This window comes from Saccoglossus kowalevskii, chromosome 3, assembly GCF_978046115.1.
Source record: "Saccoglossus kowalevskii chromosome 3, keSacKowa6.1, whole genome shotgun sequence".
NCBI lineage: Eukaryota > Metazoa > Hemichordata > Enteropneusta > Harrimaniidae > Saccoglossus > Saccoglossus kowalevskii.
The window spans coordinates 9254180-9279445 of record NC_140643.1 but is presented as its reverse complement, the minus strand read 5'-3'; the positions used below and the strand labels follow the sequence as shown (position 1 = coordinate 9279445).

The 25266-nt window shown below is 36.3% G+C and overlaps 1 non-coding gene across 1 annotated transcript; it reads left to right on the top strand.

Annotated features, from left to right (window-relative positions):
• Positions 1-12871: 12871 nt before the first annotated feature.
• On the top strand, positions 12872-12972 carry Mir242 (microRNA mir-242). Its single transcript, NR_037551.1, is given in 1 exon segment — positions 12872-12972. It is a non-coding gene; the product is annotated as a microRNA mir-242 (primary transcript).
• Positions 12973-25266: the final 12294 nt, after the last annotated feature.

Below are 25266 nucleotides of genomic sequence, written 5' to 3'. Positions count from 1 at the left end.
AGATGTGAAATACAGATGTAAAATACGACGGATTTACTATAATATTCTTCTTTTTTATTATTTTAAAGTTATATAAACTTCAATACTTTGAATCAGATTGTTTTCACATTGTGCATCTCAGAGAAATGAGAGCAGGGATGTATTAGTCTCTATGCTTTGTGTATAAAAGGCTAATCATAACTTTTTTAATTAATTTTAAATATTCTCTATTTTTACTTCGTACATACACTATAGCGGCAATTATTTTTAAACTTTTGTTCCAGGCCACCTTTATGACTTCAACGCATTCCATGTAACTGGTACAACAATCTCGCCAAGTTATCAATCTTTGTGCCCGATTACAACATACGCTTGTGAAACTTTCCACTAACAACAAAGAGGGCGAGAAAAAAACTACATCCAATAAAATTGTACATTATTCGAGCAAATAACATATGATTTTGAAAATACATGATATTTTAGTAATTAAAGCCTTGTTTTCGTGTTCTTACACATTTATATATATATATAAATACATAGCAAATAATATGTCTTTACATGTAATCAATTAAATATATTGTGTTTTAAGATACAAAAGTTTATTTGTGTAGTGTACTCAACGCCATCCAAACTAACTCTTGACATGTAATGACACCAGAAAATATTAGTCTGTTTGATTATTAGGTAAAAAGAGAAATGTGTTTATGGTTTTTATTTACCTTGTTTGGTCTCTTTATATATTCATATATTTATATACATGGGCTAGGGATGTATATATATTTGTCATCGCAGTGCGAAAGGAGTGACGTCTGAAGAGAGACGAACAAAAACAAGTCCGACGTTGTCTCTTAGTGTTCGGGCCATACGCGGTTGGCTACACTGTAGCAGAAAAACAGAACGTTTGTTTCAAATCATAAGCGGCGCAATAACTACTCTTGGCGCAACAAGATTATTCCTTCGTCTTTATAAATATTTATGCAATTCAAATTTCAATGGCGATTGAATTCAACGAGCCAATCAACGAGGGAAGTGCGCAACGACGTTCCAATGTCATTCAAATTGCCAACAGAAACTTCTCGTTTCAGTTTGTAGAATTTATAAATATTTATAAAGATGAAATGAATGCCTTTGTTGCACTGATAGTAAATTACAAAGAAACAATTCTTTGGTTTAATGAAGCGCATTTGATTGGGTGTTGCCAGTTCAACAGAAATCTGAAAGCAAACATCTATGTATTATCGTGTTTTCTAAGAGAGAGACTATATCCGTCCGCACAACCCTCCCATGGGTCTATGTCACGTCGTGTGACGTCAAGGGTGAATACTCAATTGTTGGGTGACTAAAGCTAATAACGTAGGAAATTTGAGATACAATTGACACTGGGTTATTCAAGGTGTCTGTGGCCATAATTTAATATCATGGATAAAGTAATTGCGTATTGTTGTGTTAAAATTTAACGATACACACGAGTAGACTATATCGCTTGTTTGGTGGTAGTGCGCCAATTATACTAAAGGCTAAAGGCGACGTGACAGAAACAGAAACCACTTCTATAATAAACCGTGCATGAATGTTCATACCCAGTAAGAGGAGCCCAGGGCCAGGGTTATCAACACAATCACTCAAGGTCGATCTTAAACCGAGGCTAGATAAGAGGTGAGCAACATTTGATGACAAAAGTTTGCAAGCTTGTGCTCACCACATTAAATAAAAATCTGTGTAGAAAACAGTGAGCAAAGATTTTTCTTGAAACATATTAAGGGTTTTCTATTTGAAATGGGAGGGGGGTCGGTTCACGTACATATATTAAGAACTTTTTGTTTACACTTTCGTTTTCCCAATATAGCACTATATGTATTTTCAAAATACGTGGTGAAGAACTCACCGACTTTTAAATATGATTAGTATACCCCATTATGCTATCAATAATTCAGATTCACACATTTGCCAGTCAATATATTTATTATATATGTCCAATTTGGCATTGATTGAACGCGATCAATAATGGAAATCTGGAGACTCGATTTAAATTTTGCGCATGCGTCGTTTTATCTTCTTTAAAAAATATCGTCTGCCACAGAGCCAAATGTTCTGTTTATAATTTGGTAATTTGTTCGGTATAATAAACATATACAATGTTTTATTATACCCCAGTATCCGTAAATATTCAGTTTTGGTCAATATTTGCCTCTGTGGGTAATTAAAACTGAGTGCTGATCTTCACTTCGGCAACTCTTTGTTTATCACTAAATTGCAACTGACCTTTCAATTTATCACATTAAATTTAAAGTGTGCGCTCGTAAATGTTTCAAGATAAAATTTTGCTCAAATCCTTTGTAGCAAGGATTCCTTATAATAAGTAATAATAATAATAATAATAATAATAATAATAATAATAATAATAATAATAATAATAATAATAATAATAATAATAATAATAAGACATATTAATATTTTCAAAATCAAATATTGACTCAAAAGAAAAGTACCATAAATATGATGAACTGAGCAAGGAGCAAGCCTGCAACAGAAAATGCTTAAAAGTAAATACTTTGTGAGAACGTAATTCCGGTACAGTCTAATTTAGTTTTGCTCGTAATTCCACGGGATGGTGTTCATACAATTTCTAAATGGTTGTCAATTTCATGTCTGATTTGGTGGGAACAATCGCGGATTTGTAGAAAATCTTTGCCAGCATTCTACAAATCGCCGCGTACCATGCCCATAGTCGGTATATATATTGAATTATCACCCAATGTAATATCGTATTGATATTCTAGAATCCACGCTCATTTATCGAGCTTGCCGTGGGCAGCTCTTCATAACCCCACCACGGTAAGACCAATCCAAGCGGAGACTAGTCATAACATGAACGTATTAGTACTTATTGTTTATATTTTTAATATCACACATAAGCACTTAGTATGCGTTGTGACAATGAGACGTCTTATTGAATATGTTTAATCAGCAACATCAAAATATTATTAGGATTTATATCAGTAATATTATTCAGACTTTTCAAGCTAATATTCTAAAACTCAAGATATTGTAAAATATTTTCGCCGTAGAAATCAGTGCACTGAATATTTTGGGATTCCTAAATTGTACGGTGGCACTATATAGATGATAGGATATATGGTGCACACCTACTTACAATGAATTAGCACATGTAATTTTGTTCTCTTCAGTACACATGCAATATAATATTGTTGATACATACTCAAACGGGTTTTTTTTCCTTTCTGTTATAATTTGGCATCATACACAATTATGGTGACTTTGTCAGAGTGCACACGAAACAGGGGAGGGCTATTCTACTAGATATACAATGAAAGTTATGAAATATAGACAATAGTCGGATATTTCGATCGTTTGATCGTTGAAAGTCAATATTATCGATGGTTCTAATGATAAAGTTTAAATCTATCAACTCGATGTTGTATATTTTGTGATCTGATTCATTTCGTGTTATTGCATGTTGGCGCAAGTACCAAAGTTACGCTTTTGTACGTGTGGTCGTTGTTGATTGATACATCGTTAATAAATGAAAACGATATAGAGTCCAAAAATCGCTGCCTATAGCGGGAATTACGCTGCAGTGCTCGTAGACAGAGGGCACGTCACATTAACAATGTGCTCCACTGTTGCCACTTGATTAGCCCTGAAAGACCGCTTTTTACCAACCATTGTTGGGCTATTATGTCGGCTATCTTTCTCTCTGCTTGCCCTACTGGCTAAACAGCTTACTCGCTGTCACCTAGCCACAAAGGTGCATTGGCGATAAGACATGCCGGCATTTTACCAAAATCGAGTGAACATTTTACAGGACAAAAGAAAGCTTTTTTTTTTGATTTTGAAAATACGGTGATTGTTTGTGTCGCCAGATTTAAAGACAGGCGACTGGATTCGTCGGCCATTTTGGACTGAATCTTGCAACATCGACAGGAGAAGAGCGAGACGCAGATTTTTGTTCTTCAGCCGTGGTGCCTACCTGCCAGAAAAAAACACGAACGAGTTGTCTCTGACCACGATGCTCTACTGATTTGTTGGTCGGTGACAGAATAGAACTCCGAGATATGAACACAATATCTTTCCAATGATGTCATCGTAAGGTTTATGTATGTAAAATGTCGCTGTAATGTTCAACCCACTATGCAAGGGCCAATCAGATATGAATAAGTCGTCAGATATTAGCTGCATATCTATATTTAGTCTTGCTTATCTAGGCTGCTCCGATTTGCGAAGATTTCGCTGAAATATGGCATCCAGGTAACAGCAATTCGACTCAGGTCCAGCACCTCTTTTAAGGTTAGGTAAGTAAATACATATCTCCGGAAAGACACTAGGCTATCGCCACAAACACATTGCATCCTATATGTCTTGCCAAATTTACTGTTGATGCAAGATAGGTACAGTTTTTTTTTTAATTGGAATCAAAAAAGCTATACGTACCGACACCTGTTGTTCCACTATCCGCCATGTTGTTTGCCGATTTTTGTCAGAATATCGTACAACTACGAATCTCTTGACGTTTTTTTCAGAATTGCAGCCTACCGTTAGAATTAAGCGCCTGTATGACAACATTGTGTGTAATTTACAGTGTGACTTTATCTGTTTACCCGTATCGAGTCTGTATATTCGTTGTTTTTACAGAATATTTGAAGCGTGAACAATCACAATGGTTGGAACAAATTGCCGGCGTCCAATCATGTAAAAAATATTTCCGTCTAACAAAGTGGGTTTGATAACAGATTTAATAAAATATCACCGAAGACGTTTAGAATAAATGACTAAAACTGCATTAAAACATGTATTCCACGCATTTAATGAATTGAAGCAACTACAAACCATAAGTTAACCAGGTTTGCTTTCAAAAAATACCACCCGTTTTTATTTCTATTGCGACTGATTGTTTAGCGAAGCATCTCGGATGTGTGTTAATTTTAAAAGTTTACCCCAATTCATTTGTAATTTTGCTGAATCCGGTTACTTTCGTTATCTGTTCATATTACAAGTACTGTATTAGTAAAGAAATCGACGGCAACGAAATGAACCCAGATCAAAATGACTGGACGTTTAATAACAGTATTGAAACTAACTAACTAATGAACTGACTAATGGACCAACAAAATAATAATAATAAATAAATAAATAAATAAATAAATAAATAAATAAATAAATAAATAAATAAATAAATAAATAAATAAATAAATAAATAAATAAATAAATAAATAGATAAATAAATAAATAAATAAATAAATAAATAAATAAATAAATAAATAAATAAATAAATAAATAAGTTTTGCGTTCGATAAACACGAGTGAAAATTATAAAAAACGAAGACGCGTATCTTTTCTAACAAGATGTGATCAAAGTACCGACACTAACATCTGTTCCTACAGCTCTAAAGCGGTAAATGCAACCATTCAAATTTTTTAACAAATATTTGGGGGACTTTTTTTAAGTTGTTGAAGCGACGCTTGTCTAAGACTAGCACTTTGTCGATGCTAGGGGCTGCTATCGTACATCTATTCATACACTACAACAATGGAGAACATTTCGTAGCAAAGTTTGCCATGAGGTACTTCCAAACATGACCCCCTATTCTGTTAGGGTGGATGGCCTTGTTTCTTCGCGAGGTCACAGAGTGTTATTGATACGATGGTGTGCCCGGATGTACCTAAAGGTGTAGGCGGCAACTTGAATTAAATTGGACCCCTGTTATACATGCGTTTCATTTAGCGTTATACAATAGACAACGTTGCAGTGATAATGTAGGTGGTTTATGCCGAGAACGGATCGGCCACTCGACTGGAAAACAATTAACAAATAACAACATTAAACTAAGCACAACATTATTTGAAACCATGCATTTACTAGTATTTCATAAACGCTATTAACGCCATTATTTAATTTCAACTGAAAATGTCGTGATACGACATAACAATGGAACAATCCTCACTATACTCCATTACATGGAAGCATGAATTTTGTTTCTTTACAAAATTGCTGTATTATACCACCGGCATTTTTGGTATGCATGACAGTAAATTGACCAATGGATGAAAGAAACCCTAACAGACTCATGGGTAATGGGCGTTACCAAATGGCTTATATGCCCAATGAAAGCAACGATAGTCGTTCATTGTGAAAGTTTTTTTCAATATCTTATAAATTTCATTTTAAAAAGCCATGCCTTTATAAAACAGAGTGTACCACTAAGCACATTACTTTGTACACATTTCCTAAGGGTAAGTTTACAGTATATATCACGAACTATTCACATTATTGCAAAATCCACGAGTGTGAAAACTACTGTCTCGGGGTCTGAGATTAAAGTTCTATATGACTTATCAAATATTGACGCGGTAACCGTAGTAACAGATTATGCACTGACGCCATATTATCCTCTGGTTGTCCCACTGGAACATGTTTGTCCCATGTGGACTGGATTATGGGCCAAATAACGCTTCTAGGGTTGACGCCTTTTTTCTTTCAACACACACACACACATCTTGCAGTATTGTCAGCTCATGGCGCCGTATTCTTAGTCAGTCCATCGCTAAAACGGGTTCCAGCATGATGTTGGTTGGGTCGTATTATATTGGTTAGGGACGTTTCCGAAGAGGATGGGACGCGATGTGTCACACAGAGAAGGGACCATATGATTGTTACACACATTCTTATTCACGATATGCATGGTTTAACCATAAAGTACGTACCCATTTTTAATATCGCCATAGTGTCTATCGTTTAGCTTAATACAAATTATATGGTTGAACATAATAATACTGGTTTATGTAATCATGCTGTCCATGGTTGAACGTAATACTTGTTTGTGTAACCATACTGTCCATGGTTGAACGTAATACTGGTTTGCTTAACCATACTGTCCATGGTTGAACGTAATACTGGTTTGTGTAACCATAATGTTCATGGTTTAACGTAATACTAGTTGTTGTAACCGCTCTGTCTGTGGTTTATCATAGTTACTTCGCGGAACAGTATTGTCTATGGTTTAACACAATACTAGTGAAACCATGATGTCTATAGTCTATCATAGTATTACATGATGTAACCCTGAAATTAATTTACCCAATTTACAGATATTTTAAAAGAATCGGGAGAAATTATGCAAAACAGATTCCTAACAAAAGATTATCTTCACACCGACAAAATAAACAACCATGGTATGATGAGGAATGTGGCATGGCAAAATTATATAAACTTTCCCGTTTACGTCGATATCGTGATGCTGGTCGTGAGATTGATTTAAATAACAACAGAAGTGCCCGTAATTCATTTCGCTCACTGGTGAAAAAAAAGAAACATACATATAACGAAAAATTGCAGGATACAATTAGAGAAAACATAACAAGTGAAAAATGTATCTGGGAAACTAATAGAAAGAATAAGAGTAAAAATCAAACATCTATAATCCCATTACAAGATTGGGTCATGTACTTTGAAAAACTGTATAACCAGGATTCATGTAACAATAACATAGATCGAGAGCATCTTACTGAAGTTAAAAACTTTCTGTATAGTTTTGATCCGCATTCTACAGAATTTGATGAAACTGACACAACATTGAATGTGCCAATAACGAATGAAGAAATTATTCAGTCAATACATAAACGTAGAAATGGCAAATCTGCAGGTCCTTTTAATCGCTGATTTTTTAAAATTTTCATGTGATGTGTCGATAACATTTTTGAATGCCCCTTTTAACTTAATTTTTAATACTGGTATTTTTCTAGAAGGTTGGTCAAAAAGTATTATTATTCCTATGCACAAGAAAAACAGTCGAAATGATCCCGGTAACTATAAAGCTATATCACTCATGAGTATATTTGGAACAATCTTCACCAGTATCATTGAAGCACGACTATCAAAATGGGCAAGGGTTTTTGATATAATCCCAGAGACACAGGCTGGATTTAGGGAGGGCTATTCAACTATTGATCAAATATTTACATTATATGCCATAATTCAGAAACAGTTAGTCAGAAGGCATTCGACTCGGTTAACGGGGATTTTTTTATTGTTTAGACTGGCCAATAATGGTATCAACGGAAAAATGTATGTAATTTTACAAAGTATTTATAAAGATGTCAAATCATGTGTTCGTGAAGGAGGGGTCACTTCGAGATTCTTTGAATTGAAGAATGGGGTTCGACAAGGGTGCATGATCAGCCCTATTTTATTCTCATTTTACATTAATGAGCTACAAAGCATGTTGGATGACTCTGAGTATAGAGGAATACAATTGATCCCAAACGACATGTTAGAGTTGTTTTCATTATTGTATGCTGACGACATTGCTTTATTTTCAAATTCTATTCTGCGCTTGAAAAGACTAATAAGTATATTGTATGAGTTTACAAACAAGTGGGATCTAAATATCAACTTAAATAAAACTAAAATTGTAGTATACAGAAATGGGGGATATCTCAGTAAATATGAAAAGTGGTATTTCGAGGACAAGCAAATTAGTACTGTTAGTTCTTACGAATTACCTGGGGTTGGTAATGTCATGTAAATGCTCTTTTAATATTACCACAAAAGATTTAGCTACAAAGGACAAAAAGAAATTGATTGCCATCAAAAGATACCTAAGCAATATGCAATGTTTTAAAGCAGACTTGTATTTTAAGATTTTTGACAGTTTAATTCAACCTGTACTTACATATGGGTCTGAAATCTGGGGATATGATCAATATCAACATTTAGAAAGTGTACATACATCTTATTGTAGGCAATACCTCGGTGTAGGTGAAAATGCTCCAACTTGTACTGTATTAGGGGATTGTGGGAGACTACCTCTTATTTTGTTACCATGTTAAAATATATGAAATATTGGTTAAAAATGACTAGCATGGATGAAAACAGATTAACCCAAAACGTTTACCGGATGCTAGTTTCACTGGACGAAAAAGGACAACGGTCATGGGCCACAGAAATGAAAGAATTGCTATTTAAATATGAATTTGGTTATGTCTGGTTTAATCAAGGGGTGGGGGACTCTGATATGTTCTTGTACAAATTTTGTGAACGGGTCAAAGATACTGGAATTACAGATTGGTATATAGACGTTTGTTCTGGCGAAAAAACCGCAGTATTATAGGCAATACAAAACAAATTTTGGGATTTTGTCATTACCACAATTAAAATTGCATAATAATATCTCTAGGGAGGGCCGTATTTGTCATTTGTGCCTGCAAGAAATTGATGATGAATATCATTTTTACTAAAATGCACTGCATAGGACACAATCAGGAAAAAATATCTCCCAAATGAGACATAACCCCAAATTTGAATACTCTAGTACAACTATTAAGTTCCTCTAAAAGCCAAATCATTACCTCGTTAGCTCTATTTATTTATAAGTGTTTTTTAATCAAAGATCAAATGAAAATAACTTAATAAGCTTGTATGTATATATATATAAATATCCCCATCACATTATTATATAGTGCTTATATTATCTATTGACACCCTCTTCATCTATATTTTCATACATATTTTGTAATGTAAATTTATTTCTTGTCAACAATTAATTTGTATGATTGTAATGGGAGGCCATTATACAATTAATAAAAAATATTAATAGTTAATAGTAACATGATGTAACCCAGTCGTCTGTAGTTTGACGTATTAGTTGATTTCACCATACTGTCTCTGGTTACCATACTGTCTATGAGTCAGGTGGGTTCTGAATAAATTCGTGTCCATGGCGACACGTTTAGCGCCCTCTATCACCAACTTAGATATTTTAATTGTAGAATACATATTTACTTACCAATCCAATGATGGTACGTGTATCTGGTGACCTGTTAATAACACCGCCATCTTGTTTCTCATCTATCGTGAGTCGTTCTAGTTATATTACAATTACGATCAACTTGTCTAGTCTTTGCGTGTCTTTTATTTGAATAAAATAGATAGTAACATTGTAATAATAATTTCCATGATTGATCAATTAAATTCTACTTTCTACCTTAGAAGTCAACACTGTTCTGACTTTTCATTTCATATTTTTCCTAGCGATCATGGTCTAAATTGAATAAACTATTATTATTACTATTAACTGCTAACGAAGTGAGAAAATCACACAAATTGAGAATTGCGTGACTCGGAATATTTACGTGCTGATACGGGGCACACAGATCCGAGCTATTTTATTACGTTTTGTGTTCCTCTCCTTATATTATTGTGCATCACCTTTTTTAAAGTAATGCCGAGAGATGATAATAAGTTATTGCTAACATTACAAACATACACCGAACACTGACCCACGTATACGTACGACGCTACAGGTGACTGAGCGTATATTACTCAGTATGCATAGTAATCACATAATATGCATAAAAATAACATAGTATGCATAGTAGTCACAATATATGCATAATAATCACATAGTATGCATAGTAATCACATAGTATGCATAGTAATCACATAGTATGCATAGTAATCAATATATGCATAGTAATCACATGGTATGCATAGTAATCACATAGTATGCATAGTAATCAATATTATGCACAGTAATCACATAGTATGCATAGTAATCAATATTATGCATAGTAATCACATAGTATGCATAGTAATCACATAGTATGCATAATAATAACACAGTATGCGTAGTAATAACATAGTATGTATAGTAATCACATAGTATGCATAGTAATCAATATTATGCATAGTAATCACATGGTATGCATAGTAATCACATAATATGCATAATAATAACATAGTATGCATAGTAGTCACAATATATGCATAATAATCACATAGTATGCATAGTAATCACATAATATGCATAATAATCACATAGTATGCATAGTAATCAATATTATGCATAGTAATCACATGGTATGCATAATAATCACATAGTATGCATAGTAATAACATAGTATGTATAGTAATCACATAGTATGCATAGTAATCACATAATATGCATAATAATCACATAGTATGCATAGTAATCAATATTATGCATAGTAATCACATGGTATGCATAATAATCACATAGTATGCATAGTAATCACATAGTATGCATAGTAATAACATAGTATGTATAGTAATCACATAGTATGCATAGTAATCACATAATATGCATAATAATCACATAATATGCATAGTAATCACATGGTATGCATAGTAATCACATATTATGCACAGTAATCACATATTATGCATAGTAATCAATATTATGCATAGTAATCACATGGTATGCATAATAATAACACAGTATGCATAGTAATCACATAGTATGCATAGTAATCACATGGTATGCATAATAATAACACAGTATGCATAATAATCACATAGTATGCATAGTAATCAATATTATGCATAGTAATCACATGGTATGCATAGTAGTCACAATATATGCATAATAATCACATAGTATGCATATTAATCACATAGTATGCATAGTAATCACATAATATGCATAATAATCACATAATATGCATAGTAATCACATGGTATGCATAGTAATAACATGGTATGCATAGTAATAACATAGTATGCATAGTAATAACATAGTATGCATAGTAATCACATAATATGCATAGTAATCACATGGTATGCATAATAATAACACAGTATGCATAATAATCACATAGTATGCATAGTAATCAATATTATGCATAGTAATCACATGGTATGCATAGTAGTCACAATATATGCATAATAATCACATAGTATGCATATTAATCACATAGTATGCATAGTAATCACATGGTATGCATAGTAATAACATGGTATGCATAGTAATAACATAGTATGCATAGTAATAACATAGTATGCATAGTAATCACATAGTATGCATAGTAATCACATGGTATGCATAATAATAACACAGTATGCATAATAATCACATAGTATGCATAGTAATCAATATTATGCATAGTAATCACATGGTATGCATAGTAGTCACAATATATGCATAATAATCACATAGTATGCATATTAATCACATAGTATGCATAGTAATCACATAATATGCATAATAATCACATAATATGCATAGTAATCACATGGTATGCATAGTAATAACATGGTATGCATAGTAATAACATAGTATGTATAGTAATTACATAGTATGTATAGTAATCACATAATATGCATAATAATCACATAATATGCATAGTAATCACATGGTATGCATAGTAATAACATGGTATGCATAGTAATAACATAGTATGCATAGTAATAACATAGTATGCATAGTAATCACATAATATGCATAGTAGTCACAATATATGCATAATAATCACATAGTATGTATAGTAATCACATAATATGCATAGTAATCACATGGTATGCATAGTAATCACATAGTATGCGTAGTAATCACATAGTATGCATAGTAATTACCCCGCCATGTATTCAGTGTCGAAATATGTCTGTGATCTTCAGATATAATATGAAAGAGAACATGTAATTTTAAGTATTGTAGGTTGATACTGTATATTACATTAGTATATGATTATCATGAACTGAAACCATTGCCTTTGCGGCACACACTGAATACTCGTTCGATAAAACAATGGCATTCTCTAATAGCATGTGCACTGGTGGTTGTTACGATATAATGCTGTTGTGTGTCCTGTAATCGACTCATTTTTAGTTTATTAGCTTATGATTAATCATAATCCGATTTGGTATAGATTATGAATTGTCAAACAACAATATTAAAAAAATAATGTTATCGCTCATCTGTATCTTTAATCTTGATGTATCTTTATTATCAAGATGTATCTTGATGTTCTTTCTTATGCAATTTAATTTTAATGATGAAATGGAAAACGCAGTCATTCAGTTTGTAGAATACATCCTGGATTATTACATTGGTGGCGCTGTTTAATGACACGTCTCACTCGAACCTCACTCTAATGTGTTGCGTAGGCGTTGTGCACAGTGACGTATTACATAATTCCTGTGCATTTCTCCCATGCATAGCGTTGAAGTGAAATGTCATCATCATGGAGCACAATGGACACCATCCGAGTACTGCTGGTTGGCAGATCACATTCAACGAAATCTACATTCATAAATCAACTGACAGGCAGATTCCAATGAATGAGTGCTACTATCATAACAACACTGATTAGCAAATCCCATCAAAAGAGTTATACTATAATAAAACAAAGGGTATTCATATCTATATATTCTTTTCTATAGATGCAATAAAAATACTTTAATGATGAGTACTACAATCACAATACCACTGACAGGCAGATCCAATTCAATGAGTGCTACAATCACAATACCACTGGTAGGCAGATCCAATTCAATGAGTGCTAGAATCACAATACCACTGACAGGCAGATTCAATTCAATTAGTGCTACAATCACAATACCACTGGTAGGCAGATCCAATTCCATGAGTACTACAATCACAATAACACTGGTAGGCAGATCCAATTCAATGAGTACTACAATCACAATACCACTGACAGGCAGACCCAATTCAATGAGTGCTACAATCACAATACCACTGGCAGGCAGATCCAATTCAATGAGTGCTACAATCACACTACCACTGACAGGTAGATCTAATTCAATGAGTACTACAATCACAATACCACTGACAGGCAGATCCCATTTAATGAGTGCTACAATCAAAATACCACTGACAGGCAGATCTCATTCAATGAGTACTACAATCACAATACCACTGACAGGCAGATCCCATTCAATGAGTGCTACAATCACAATACTACTGACAGGCAGATTCAATTCAATGAGTGCTACAATCACAATACCAATCATAGGCAGATCCCATTTAATGAGTGCTACAATCACAATACCACTGATAGGCAGATCCCATTTAATGAGTGCTACAATCATAATACTACTGGTAGGCATATTCCATTCAATGAGTGCTACAATCACAATACCAATCATAGGCAGATCCCATTTAATGAGTGCTACAATCATATTACCACTGGTAGGCATATTCCATTTAATGAGTGCTACAATCACAATACCACTGACAGGCAGATCCAATTCAATGAGTACTACAATCACAATACCACTGATAGGCAGATCCCATTCAATGAGTGCTACAATCATAATACCACTGGTAGGCAGATTCCATTCAATGAGTGCTACAATCACAATACCAATCATAGACAGATCCCATTTAATGAGTGCTACAATCATATTACCACTGGTAGGCATATTCCATTTAATGAGTGCTACAATCACAATACCAATCATAGGCAGATCACATTTAATGAGTGCTACAATCATAATACCACTGGTAGGCATATTCCATTCAATGAGTGCTACAATCACAATACCAATCATAGACAGATCCTATTTAATAAGTGCTACAGCTACAATCATAATACCACTGGTAGGCATATTCCATTCAATGAGTGCTACAATCACAATACCACGGATAGCCGATTCCATTCAATGAGTATTACAATCACAGTACCACTGATAGGAAGATCTCATTCAATGAGTGATACAATCACAATACCACGGATAGGCCGCTTTATTCAATGAGTGCTACAATCACAACACCACTGGCAGGCAGATCCCATTCAGTGAGTGTTACAATCACAGTACCACTTGTAGGCATACCCAATTAAAAGAGTGCTACAATCACAATACCACTGGTAGGGAGATCTCATTCAAAGAGTGCTACAATCACGATACCACTGGTAGGCAGATCCAATTCAATGAGTTCTACAATCACAATACCACCGATAGGTAGATTCCATTCAGTGAGTGCTACAATCACAATACCACTGGTAGGCAGATCTCATTCAATGAGTACTACAATCACAATACCACTGATAGGAAGAACCCGTTCAATGAGTACTGCAATCACAGTACCAATGATAGGCAGATATGAGTCAATGATTTTTACAATTGCAATAACACTAGTAGGCAGATCGAATTCAATGAGTGATACAATCAAAATATCAATGGTAGGTAGATCCAATCCAATGAGTGCCACGATCACAATGCCACAGGTAAGCGGATCGCAATCAATTAGTGCTACAATCACAATACCACTGGTAGGCAGATCCAATTCAATGAGTACTACAATTACAATAACACTGGTAGGCAGATCCAATTCAATGAGTACTACAATCACAATACCACTGACAGGCAGATCCAATTCAATGAGTGCTACAATCACAATACCACTGGCAGGCAGATCCAATTCAATGAGTGCTACAATCACACTACAACTGACAGGTAGATCTAATTCAATGAGTACTACAATCACAATACCACTGACAGGCAGATCCCATTTAATGAGTGCTACACACAAAATACCACTGACAGGCAGATCTCATTCAATGAGTACTACAATCACAATACCACTGACAGGCAGATCCCATTCAATGAGTGCTACAATCACAATACTACTGACAGGCAGATTCAATTCAATGAGTGCTACAATCACAATACCAATCATAGGCAGATCCCATTTAATGAGTGCTACAATCACAATACCACTGATAGGCAGATCCCATTTAATGAGTGCTACAATCATAATACCACTGGTAGGCAGATTCCATTCAATGAGTGCTACAATCACAATACCAATCATAGGCAGATCCCATTTAATGAGTGCTACAATCATATTACCACTGGTAGGCATATTCCATTTAATGAGTGCTACAATCACAATACCAATCATAGGCAGATCACATTTAATGAGTGCTACAATCATAATACCACTGGTAGGCATATTCCATTCAATGAGTGCTACAATCACAATACCAATCATAGACAGATCCTATTTAATAAGTGCTACAGCTACAATCATAATACCACTTGTAGGCATATTCCATTCAATGAGTGCTACCATCATAATACCACTGGTAGGCATATTCCATTCAATGAGTGCTACAATCACAATACCATTGGTAGGCAGATCCCATTTAATGAGTGCTACCATCATAACACCACTGGTAGGCATATTCCATTCAATGAGTGCAACAATCACAAAACCAATCATAGGCAGATCCCATTTAATGAATGCTTCAATAAAAACACCACTGGTAGGCAGATCCCATTCAATGGTACTACAATCACAATACCACTGGTAGACAGATCCTATTCAATGAGTGCCATACCCACAATACCACGGATAGGCAGTTCACATTCAACGAGTACTACAATCACAATACCACTGATAGGAAGATCTCATTCAATGAGTGCTACAATCACAATACCACGGATAGCCGATGCCATTCAATGAGTATTACAATCACAGTACCACTGATAGGAAGATCTCATTCAATGAGTGATACAATCACAATACCACGGATAGGCCGCTTTGTTCAATGAGTGCTACAATCACAACACCACTGGCAGGCAGATCCCATTCAGTGAGTGCTACAATCACAGTACCACTTGTAGGCATACCCAATTAAAAGAGTGCTACAATCACAATACCACTTGTAGGGAGATCTCATTCAAAGAGTGCTACAATCACGATACCACTGGTAGGCAGATCCAATTCATTGAGTTCTACAATCACAATACCACCGATAGGTAGATTCCATTCAGTGAGTGCTACAATCACAATACCACTGGTAGGCAGATCTCATTCAATGAGTATTACAATCACAATACCACTGATAGGAAGAACCCGTTCAATGAGTGCTGCAATCACAATACCCATGATAGGCAGATATGAGTCAATGATTTTTACAATTGCAATGACACTAGTAGGCAGATCGAATTCAATGAGTGATACAATCAAAATATCAATGGTAGGTAGATCCAATCCAATGAGTGCTACAATCACAATGCCACAGGTAAGCGGATCGCAATCAATTAGTGCTACAAACGCAATACAACTGGTAGGCAGATCCAATTCAATGAGTACTACAATTACAATAACACTGGTAGGCAGATCCAATTCAATGAGTACTACAATCACAATACCACTGACAGGCAGATCCAATTCAATGAGTGCTACAATCACAATACCACTGGCAGGCAGATCCAATTCAATGAGTGCTACAATCACACTACCACTGACAGGTAGATCTAATTCAATGAGTACTACAATCACAATACCACTGACAGGCAGATCCCATTTAATGAGTGCTACAATCAAAATACCACTGACAGGCAGATCTCATTCAATGAGTACTACAATCACAATACCACTGACAGGCAGATCCCATTCAATGAGTGCTACAATCACAATACTACTGACAGACAGATTCAATTCAATGAGTGCTACAATCACAATACCAATCATAGGCAGATCCCATTTAATGAGTGCTACAATCATAATACCACTGGTAGGCAGATTCCATTCAATGAGTGCTACAATCACAATACCAATCATAGACAGATCCCATTTAATGAGTGCTACAATCATATTACCACTGGTAGGCATATTCCATTTAATGAGTGCTACAATCACAATACCAATCATAGGCAGATCACATTTAATGAGTGCTACAATCATAATACCACTGGTAGGCATATTCCATTCAATGAGTGCTACAATCACAATACCAATCATAGACAGATCCTATTTAATAAGTGCTACAGCTACAATCATAATACCACTGGTAGGCATATTCCATCCAATGAGTGCTACCATCATAATACCACTGGTAGGCATATTCCATTCAATGAGTGCTACAATCACAATACCATTGGTAGGCAGATCCCATTTAATGAGTGCTACCATCATAATACCACTGGTAGGCATATTCCATTCAATGAGTGCAACAATCACAATACCAATCATAGGCAGATCCCATTTAATGAATGCTTCAATAAAAAAACACTGGTAGGCAGATCCCATTCAATGGTACTACAATCACAATACCACTGGTAGACAGATCCTATTCAATGAGTGCCGTGCCCACAATACCACGGATAGGCAGTTCACATTCAACGAGTACTACAATCACAATACCACTGATAGGAAGATCTCATTCAATGAGTGCTACAATCACAATACCACGGATAGCCGATTCCATTCAATGAGTATTACAATCACAGTACCACTGATAGGAAGATCTCATTCAATGAGTGATACAATCACAATACCACGGATAGGCCGCTTTATTCAATGAGTGCTACAATCACAACACCACTGGCAGGCAGATCCCATTCAGTGAGTGCTACAATCACAGTACCACTTGTAGGCATACCCAATTAAAAGAGTGCTACAATCACAATACCACTGGTAGGGAGATCTCATTCAAAGAGTGCTACAATCACGATACCACTGGTAGGCAGATCCAATTCAATGAGTTCTACAATCACAATACCACCGATAGGTAGATTCCATTCAGTGAGTGCTACAATCACAGTACCACTGATAGGAAGAACCCGTTCAATGAGTGCTGCAATCACAATACCAATGATAGGCAGATATGAGTCAATGATTTTTACAATTGCAATAACACTAGTAGGCAGATCGAATTCAATGAGTGATACAATTAAAATATCAATGGTAGGTAGATCCAATCCAATGAGTGCTACGATCACAATGCCACAGGTAAGCGGATCGCAATCAATGAGTGCTACAATCACAATACCAATCATAGGCAGATCCCATTTAATGAGTGCTACAATCATAATACCACTGGTAGGCAGATTCCATTCAATGAGTGCTACAATCACAATACCAATTATAGGCAGATCCCATTTAATGAATGCTTCAATCAAAACACCACTTCAATCAAAACACCACTGGTAGACAGATCCCATTCAATGAGTGCTACAATCACAATACCAATCATAGGCAGATCACATTTAATGAGTGCTACAATCATAATACCACTGGTAGGCATATTCCATTCAATGAGTGCTACAATCACAATACCAATCATAGACAGATCCTATTTAACAAGTGCTACAGCTACAATCATAATACCACTGGTAGGCATATTCCATTCAATGAGTGCTACCATCATAATACCACTGGTAGGCATATTCCATTCAATGAGTGCTACAATCACAATACCATTGGTAGGCAGATCCCATTTAATGAGTGCTACCATCATAATACCACTGGTAGGCATATTCCATTCAATGAGTGCAACAATCACAATACCAATCATAGGCAGATCCCATTTAATGAATGCTTCAATAAAAACACCACTGGTAGGCAGATACCATTCAATGGTACTACAATCACAATACAACTGGTAGACAGATCCTATTCAATGAGTGCCATACCCACAATACCACGGATAGGCAGTTCACATTCAACGAGTACTACAATCACAATACCACTGATAGGAAGATCTCATTCAATGAGTGCTACAATCACAATACCACGGATAGCCGATTCCATTCAATGAGTATTACAATCACAGTACCACTGATAGGAAGATCTCATTCAATGAGTGATACAATCACAATACCACGGATAGGCCGCTTTATTCAATGAGTGCTACAATCACAACACCACTGGCAGGCAGATCCCATTCAGTGAGTGCTACAATCACAGTACCACTTGTAGGCATACCCAATTAAAAGAGTGCTACAATCACAATACCACTGGTAGGGAGATCTCATTCAAAGAGTGCTACAATCACGATACCACTGGTAGGCAGATCCAATTCAATGAGTTCTACAATCACAATACCACCGATAGGTAGATTCCATTCAGTGAGTGCTACAATCACAATACCACTGGTAGGCAGATCTCATTCAATGAGTACTACAATCACAATACCACTGATAGGAAGAACCCGTTCAATGAGTGCTGCAATCACAATACCAATGATAGGCAGATATGAGTCAATGATTTTTACAATTGCAATAACACTAGTAGGCAGATCGAATTCAATGAGTGATACAATCAAAATATCAATGGTAGGTAGATCCAATCCAATGAGTGCTACGATCACAATGCCACAGGTAAGCGGATCGCAATCAATGAGTGCTACAATCACGATACCACTGGTAGGCAGATCCAATTCAATGAGTGCTACAATCACAATACCAATCATAGGCAGATCCCATTTAATGAATGCTTCAATCAAAACACCACTTCAATCAAAACACCACTGGTAGACAGATCCCATTCAATGGGTACTACAATCACAATACCACTGGTAGACAGATTCCATTCAATGGGTACTACAATCACAATACCACTGGTAGACAGATTCCATTCAACGAGTGCCACACCCGCAATACCACAGATAGGCAGATCACATTCAACGGGTATTACAATCAGAATACCACTGATAGGAATATCTCATTCAATGAGTGCTACAATTACAATACCACTGACAGGCAGATCCCATTCAATGAGTGTTACAATCACAGTATCACTGGTAGGTAGATCTTATTCAATGAGTGCTACAATCACAATACCACTGGTAGGCAGATCTCATTCAATGAGTGCTACAATCATGATACCGCTTGTAGGCAGATTCCATTCAATGAGTGCTACAATCACAATACCTCTGACAGGCAGATCCAATACAATGAGTACTACAATCACAATAACACTGGTAGGAAGATGCCATTCAATGACTGCTACAATCACAATACCACTGACAGGTAGATCCAATTCAATGAGTATTACAATCGCAATACCACTTGTAGGCAGATTCCATTCAATGGATACTACAATCACAATACCACTGCTAGACAGATCTCATTCAATGAGTGCTACAATCACAATACCAATCATAGGCAGATCCCATTTAATGAATGCTTCAATCAAAACACCACTGGTAGGCAGATCCCTTTCAATGGGTACTACAATCACAATACCACTGGTAGACAGATCCCATTCAACGAGTGCCACACCCGCAATACCACAGATAGGCAGATCACATTCAACGAGTATTACAATCAGAATACCACTGATAGGAAGATTTCATTCAATGAGTGCTACAATCACAATACCACGGATAGGCCGATTCAATTCAATGAGTGCTACAATCACAACAACACTGACAGGCAGATCCCTTTCAATGAGTGCTACAATCACAGTACAACTGGTAGGTAGATTTTATTCAATGAGTGCTACAATCACAATACCACTTTAGGCAGAACCAATTAAAAGAGTGCTACAATCACAATACCACTGGTAGGGAGATCTCATTCAAAGAGTGCTACAATCACGATACCACTGGTAGGCAGATCCAATTCAATGAGTTCTACAATCACAATACCACCGATAGGTAGATTCCATTCAGTGAGTGCTACAATCACAGTACCACTGATAGGAAGAACCCGTTCAATGAGTGCTGCAATCACAATACCAATGATAGGCAGATATGAGTCAATGATTTTTACAATTGCAATAACACTAGTAGGCAGATCGAATTCAATGAGTGATACAATTAAAATATCAATGGTAGGTAGATCCAATCCAATGAGTGCTACGATCACAATGCCACAGGTAAGCGGATCGCAATCAATGAGTGCTACAATCACAATACCAATCATAGGCAGATCCCATTTAATGAGTGCTACAATCATAATACCACTGGTAGGCAGATTCCATTCAATGAGTGCTACAATCACAATACCAATTATAGGCAGATCCCATTTAATGAATGCTTCAATCAAAACACCACTTCAATCAAAACACCACTGGTAGACAGATCCCATTCAATGAGTGCTACAATCACAATACCAATCATAGGCAGATCACATTTAATGAGTGCTACAATCATAATACCACTGGTAGGCATATTCCATTCAATGAGTGCTACAATCACAATACCAATCATAGACAGATCCTATTTAACAAGTGCTACAGCTACAATCATAATACCACTGGTAGGCATATTCCATTCAATGAGTGCTACCATCATAATACCACTGGTAGGCATATTCCATTCAATGAGTGCTACAATCACAATACCATTGGTAGGCAGATCCCATTTAATGAGTGCTACCATCATAATACCACTGGTAGGCATATTCCATTCAATGAGTGCAACAATCACAATACCAATCATAGGCAGATCCCATTTAATGAATGCTTCAATAAAAACACCACTGGTAGGCAGATACCATTCAATGGTACTACAATCACAATACAACTGGTAGACAGATCCTATTCAATGAGTGCCATACCCACAATACCACGGATAGGCAGTTCACATTCAACGAGTACTACAATCACAATACCACTGATAGGAAGATCTCATTCAATGAGTGCTACAATCACAATACCACGGATAGCCGATTCCATTCAATGAGTATTACAATCACAGTACCACTGATAGGAAGATCTCATTCAATGAGTGATACAATCACAATACCACGGATAGGCCGCTTTATTCAATGAGTGCTACAATCACAACACCACTGGCAGGCAGATCCCATTCAGTGAGTGCTACAATCACTGTACCACTTGTAGGCATACCCAATTAAAAGAGTGCTACAATCACAATACCACTGGTAGGGAGATCTCATTCAAAGAGTGCTACAATCACGATACCACTGGTAGGCAGATCCAATTCAATGAGTTCTACAATCACAATACCACCGATAGGTAGATTCCATTCAGTGAGTGCTACAATCACAATACCACTGGTAGGCAGATCTCATTCAATGAGTACTACAATCACAATACCACTGATAGGAAGAACCCGTTCAATGAGTGCTGCAATCACAATACCAATGATAGGCAGATATGAGTCAATGATTTTTACAATTGCAATAACACTAGTAGGCAGATCGAATTCAATGAGTGATACAATCAAAATATCAATGGTAGGTAGATCCAATCCAATGAGTGCTACGATCACAATGCCACAGGTAAGCGGATCGCAATCAATGAGTGCTACAATCACGATACCACTGGTAGGCAGATCCAATTCAATGAGTGCTACAATCACAATACCAATCATAGGCAGATCCCATTTAATGAATGCTTCAATCAAAACACCACTTCAATCAAAACACCACTGGTAGACAGATCCCATTCAATGGGTACTACAATCACAATACCACTGGTAGACAGATTCCATTCAATGGGTACTACAATCACAATACCACTGGTAGACAGATTCCATTCAACGAGTGCCACACCCGCAATACCACAGATAGGCAGATCACATTCAACGGGTATTACAATCAGAATACCACTGATAGGAATATCTCATTCAATGAGTGCTACAATTACAATACCACTGACAGGCAGATCCCATTCAATGAGTGTTACAATCACAGTATCACTGGTAGGTAGATCTTATTCAATGAGTGCTACAATCACAATACCACTGGTAGGCAGATCTCATTCAATGAGTGCTACAATCATGATACCGCTTGTAGGCAGATTCCATTCAATGAGTGCTACAATCACAATACCTCTGACAGGCAGATCCAATACAATGAGTACTACAATCACAATAACACTGGTAGGAAGATGCCATTCAATGACTGCTACAATCACAATACCACTGACAGGTAGATCCAATTCAATGAGTATTACAATCGCAATACCACTTGTAGGCAGATTCCATTCAATGGATACTACAATCACAATACCACTGCTAGACAGATCTCATTCAATGAGTGCTACAATCACAATACCAATCATAGGCAGATCCCATTTAATGAATGCTTCAATCAAAACACCACTGGTAGGCAGATCCCTTTCAATGGGTACTACAATCACAATACCACTGGTAGACAGATCCCATTCAACGAGTGCCACACCCGCAATACCACAGATAGGCAGATCACATTCAACGAGTATTACAATCAGAATACCACTGATAGGAAGATTTCATTCAATGAGTGCTACAATCACAATACCACGGATAGGCCGATTCAATTCAATGAGTGCTACAATCACAACAACACTGACAGGCAGATCCCTTTCAATGAGTGCTACAATCACAGTACAACTGGTAGGTAGATTTTATTCAATGAGTGCTACAATCACAATACCACTTTAGGCAGAACCAATTAAAAGAGTGCTACAATCAAAATACCACTGGTAGGCAGATCTCATTCAATGAGTGATACAATCACAATACCACTGGTAGGCAGATCCAATTCAATGAGTTCTACAATCACTATACCACCGATAGGTAGATTTCATTCAGTGAGTGCTACAATCACAATACCACTGGTAGGTAGATTTCATTCAATGAGTACTACAATCACAATACCACTGGTAGGCAGATCCCATTCAATGAGTGCTACAATCACAATACCACTGACAGGCAGATCCGATTCAATGAGTACTACAATCTCAATACCTCTGGTAGGCAGATCTCATTCAATGAGTGCTACAATCACAATACCAATCATAGACAGATCCCATTTAATGAGTGCTACAATCATAATACCACTGGTAGGCATATTCCATTTAATGAGTGCTACAATCGCAATACCATTCATAGGCAGATCCCATTTAGTAAGTGCTACAATCATAATACCACTGGTAGACAGATTCCATTCAATGGGTACTACAATCACAATACCACTGGTAGACAGATTCCATTCAACGAGTGCCACACCCGCAATACCACAGATAGGCAGATCTCATTCAATGAGTGCTACAATCATGATACCGCTTGTAGGCAGATCCCATTCAATGAGTGCAACAATCACAATACCTCTGACAGGCAGATCCAATACAATGAGTACTACAATCACAATAACACTGGTAGGCAGATGCCATTCAATGACTGCTACAATCACAATACCACTGACAGGTAGATCCAATTCAATGAGTATTACAATCGCAATACCACTTGTAGGCAGATTCCATTCAATGGATACTACAATCACAATACCACTGCTAGACAGATCTCATTCAATGAGTGCTACAATCACAATACCAATCATAGGCAGATCCCATTTAATGAATGCTTCAATCAAAACACCACTGGTAGGCAGATCCCTTTCAATGGGTACTACAATCACAATACCACTGGTAGACAGATCCCATTCAACGAGTGCCACACCCGCAATACCACAGATAGGCAGATCACATTAAACGAGTATTACAATCAGAATACCACTGATAGGAAGATTTCATTCAATGAGTGCTACAATCACAATACCACGGATAGGCCGATTCCATTCAATGAGTGCTACAATCACAACAACACTGACAGGCAGATCCCTTTCAATGAGTGCTACAATCACAGTACAACTGGTAGGTAGATTTTATTCAATGAGTGCTACAATCACAATACCACTTTAGGCAGAACCAATTAAAAGAGTGCTACAATCAAAATACCACTGGTAGGCAGATCTCATTCAATGAGTGATACAATCACAATACCACTGGTAGGCAGATCCAATTCAATGAGTTCTACAATCACTAT